Raw genomic sequence first — 4,645 nt, forward strand, 5'->3', positions numbered from 1 at the left:
TCTGCGTTGCTGTCTCCGCTGCGCACGGCATTGTGCCTGCCAGTTTGACGTCAAAGTGCTAAAAGTGTCGTATACATTGAAGAGGGCCGTTGTTGATAAACTCACTGGTTGTGTCGTATTTTCCAGGACAATCGCACTGAAGCCAATACATTGCTGCTCTGTCCCAAATGGGTGAAAATAGCGATTTGGAACAGTAATTATGGCTATTGTCGATTCAGTGTAAAGTGAACGGACGAAATGAGAAGGATGATACTCTTAAAGTTAATGTTTAGTGTTGTTTCATGATTGATAAAATTATAATCGTTTCTGGAAGTTAAGATAATATAGTGTGTCTAATTTTATAGCCTCCGAGATTTCGTTATCTTGCGGCCTGGAACCTTTTTCATCTGACATGTCAAACATCTCGTTCACCATATGTCAAAGTCCGAGGCCCATGTCTGTGCTACATGCTGAGTGAAATTAATTCCCCTTGCAAACACGTCCGCCGTAGACATTTCTTGCAAGAGTCACATTGTTTATGCCATTTATTTATTTATTTATTTTATTTTGTGAACCGAATGACAATCATTCATATCCCATTACCCAGACAGATAACGATTAATTTTAAATTGGCCCATGATGCATGGCATTGGTTGAGGTCTGTGTCTGTATTCGGAAATTTATAACATAATGCTTTCTTAGCTTCAGCCTCGTTTATTTTGCAATATTTACTTGCACGACTCTTTTCATTCCGCCGCCTGTTATTTATAAGTCAGTTGTAAATTACATATTTATGTGCAGTGGGGAGACGAGTTATTGCTGGTTGAGCCAATGAGGTATGTTACCAATGTCGTAAGGATTGTTTGAATATGCAATACACTCGTACATAATGGTACTACGTCGTCAGGCCACGGTTGGCCTATCGGGACCGTCAGACCGCCGTGTCATCCTCAGAGGAGTATGCGGATAGGAGGGGCGTGGGGTCAGCACACCGCTCTCCCGGTCGTTATGATGGTATTCTTGACCGAAGCCGCTACTATTCGGTCGAGTAGCTCCTCAATTGGCATCACGAGGCTGAGTGCACCCCGAAAAATGGCAACAGCGCATGGCGGCCTGGATGGTCACCCATCCAAGTGCCGACCACGCCCGACAGCGCTTAACTTCGGTGATCCCACGGGAACCGGTGTATCCACTGCGGCAAGGCCGTTGCCTCCGTACATAATGGTGCACACTAAAATAAATCTGTCTCTCTGGACAGGGACAATAACATTCGGAACATAACGTAACTTGCACAGCCAACGAAAAATAGTTTCGTCACTTCACATGAATCTGTATGCAGAAGTAAGAGTTTGGCCTCTGATGGTAGCAGCATGCTGCCAAAAAACGCCGTGTCAGTAAATATTGGAAAATAAACGTGACATTTTATAAACATTTAAGCTGTTTATTGTGTAAACAATTGTGTTTTACAGGCTGTGCTAGTTTTGTACACAGTAAATCACTGTCGTTGATTAAGAACGCTGTATTTATTGAGAGTCATTCTTCTTGCGAAATCATCTCTTAATAACTGATCTTGACACGTAGGATGGTGGTCACAATGCGTGCTGCGGTTTCTTTTATGATCTCGTCAGCATGATAATCTTAGGGCACACAGATGAGAACTTGAGTTATACGGTGCATTTTCACAATTCACTCGGCCACTTCCAGCAAAGACTTATTCTTCATCACTACCGCCAGCTACTCGTAACTACGCTTGAGCATCATGCACTAGAGATAAAGGACAATAGATTACGTGTCAACGATGTTATAGGTTTCTATGTACAGTGGCTTACGGAAGACCTTTGTTTTAAATGTCAGTGCGTTATGACATATTTAAGACTTAACGTTTAAAAATCATGCAGTTCTTACTATGTAAAGTATATCCGGATAGATTACGTGTCAACGATGTTCCATCAACAGTAGCTTGTCTGAAGCGTAGAATTATATACTGTGCCCTATGCAGGTAACTCATGTTGTATTCTAGAAGCATCTGACGCTGATGGCTTCTCACTCGGGCTAATTTAAGTAGTGAATTCGCGATAGCAACCTACAAGAAACATATTTCTGTTGGATATGAATCTTTGTATTATTTTATGTCACATAATACTTTTTAAAGATTATTGTCATTATCTCGCTGGAATGGTTATCATATTATAATCCCCAGTCGAAGCTGCCGTTATAGAAACATGTAGGTTATTGATGTTAAGAACGTGTATACGGAAGTGTACTTTCAGGTTATAGGTTTCTATGTACAGTGGCTTACGGAAGACCTTTGTTTTAAATGTCAGTGCGTTATGACATATTTAAGACTTAACGTTTAAAAATCATGCAGTTCTTACTATGTAAAGTATATCCGGATAACTCAGTTAAAACCAGATAATTCGCCAAAACGTTTAACTGAAATTGGTGTATAAAGTGTGAGTATCAGCAGAATTGTATTGTTATTTATTATTTAATTGGTATCTACACTCACGGACGTTTCTAATAAGTCGCCTCAGACGGAGTAACTCGTTGCCGGATGATACGTGGTAGAACTTCCGAAGATTAACTCCCGATTTTGACGCTAGTAGGTGAGACGCTTTACCTCACGAAATCTACACCTCAGGCTGAAAATAAATTTCAATGGTCATATTGTTGACGTTTAGTAAACAGTAATGAGTGATTAAATATTAGTGTGACACGATAGAGGATGGTCTCTAGGTGAAAGTGCAATTGCAGACCGCATGCCTGCCTTTTGCGCCTGCGAAGGGCACGAACGCAACCTGCACGGCTAGAGTGCGAGACAAGATGCCGCACTGCACATCCGTAGAAGAACTTGGGAGGACGTGGCCGGCTCTGCTGGTGGGCGAGGGGGCAACAGGTGCGTCTGGCGGTGTGTGCAGACCGCTCGCAGAACTGGCTGACGCCCACGCAGCCAAGGCAACAGGTGGCTGGCTGCTCCACTGCTCCAGTCCGTCACGCCGCAACGGCGCGCTTGCTCCCGTTTTATGATCTAGCTTGGTTCAAACGCTTTGCTGTCGATTCCGTAGTTTCCTTTACTGCTTGGTCCACATACAGGTTGCGTAACATGCAGGATAGGCTAGAACCCTGCCTAACGCAACACTCTTATAATTGAAGTCTAGTTTCTGTACAAGTCATAGATAACCGTTTGCTCCATTATTTTATACCTACTACCTTTAGAATTCCAATTCTTTTCTACACTATCAAAAAAAGATTTTTCCTAAATTTATTCGTTCTGTAATGTTGGTTTGTCTTTCTTCAGTTTATCTTCCAATACAAATTTATTTCCCTCACTTTGGTTTCTACTACTCGTTGCCGTCTTCTGTAGATAGATAAACTTGCGTATCGACAGCAAAGGGAAGGGAATTAAAGGTCAAAGAGAAGAAATAAAAACTTCAAGATACGCTGATGACATTGTAATTGGGGCAGAGGCATCAAAAGTATAACAAGTGTAAAGAAATGAAGTCAAATTACATCAGATGCAGTTGAGGGAGTTATATAGAGAAATTGGTCACTAAAAGTTATAGACGATATTTTGCTATGTGGCCAATAACAAACCTGTGTGAGAGTGCTTGTTAGTATGAGAGAGCTTGGGCACACAGGGAATACAAGTGTGATATTATTTGGTTGAATAAAAAAAAAAAAGATGGTGTTTCAATATTCAGTCTTCATCTTAGCTTCCTGTTCGCGTTAATAATAATTATTTGAAAGGAACTGAAGCTTTTGTTCAGGTGGTGGAGAGAAGTGAAAGGACAAGTGCCATTAGAGTCTGGTGGCAGAAGAGCAGGGTGAGATGACGAATTTAGCAGAGTCTAACTGAGTGGAGAGATGCCGTGCTGAAGAGTGCAGGGCAGTGACGTTAAGGAGTTGGCGGCGTAGAGTAGCTTGCAATTATCTGCTAGAGGTGGCACCTCGAAGGGAAATGGTTTTCACCTGTTCTGAAGCCTCTTACATTGCCGTCTTCGTAGATTCTGACAGTCGTCTTGGGTGGCCGGTGGACTCATGGCGTAGTTATCTCCGCTTGTGAATGAGCCGCTAAACTTACGATGCCGAGGGTCTGTGACATCGATACGTATTTGTCCATCGACAGCAAAGATTTAAGAGCCGCAGCAATACTCGTAGGAGCAGCATACACGAGGGGAAGAATGGACCGTTTGTGGAGGTGTAGCATGGTGCGTCGGAGTCGTGCAAGCATCGCCGGGATGTGAAGTCTACGGCGGTAAGCGTGTTTACAACTTTCGGTTTAAGGCAACGCTGGGCTCTGTGAATGGAGTTTGACGGGATCACGGGAGTCTACACTTTGACGGCCGGTGAAGGCGGGACGTGGGGGAGCTGTCAGAAGTGAGGCTCGCACGTCGACCAGAGGGCGCCAGGGCGTGGCCAGGCCGCATGCAAATGAGGGGGGGGGGAAGGGCCTTTGTCTCAGCGTGCCGCCTGTTGAGCCATCCTGTGCTGCTCGGGGATGTCCGGACCAGACACGCACGCCGTGTTAACCGGAGTACACGGCGCTCATTCTGTCAACGGCACGTGCGGCGCAAGTAAGGAGAGGCGGGGGAGGGGGGGGACTCGGGTGTCTTCTCCCTGCCAGAAGCTGTGATGTGCCAACTGTGCGAAAAGTGGAAGCTCCGTT

The 4,645-nt window shown here is 44.3% G+C and overlaps 1 pseudogene; it reads right to left on the reverse strand.

The window, feature by feature from the left end:
• Positions 1 to 1,072: 1,072 nt before the first annotated feature.
• LOC126459609 (5S ribosomal RNA) lies at positions 1,073 to 1,190 on the reverse strand (annotated as a pseudogene).
• Positions 1,191 to 4,645: the final 3,455 nt, after the last annotated feature.

This window comes from Schistocerca serialis, chromosome 2, assembly GCF_023864345.2.
Source record: "Schistocerca serialis cubense isolate TAMUIC-IGC-003099 chromosome 2, iqSchSeri2.2, whole genome shotgun sequence".
Lineage (NCBI taxonomy): Eukaryota > Metazoa > Arthropoda > Insecta > Orthoptera > Acrididae > Schistocerca > Schistocerca serialis.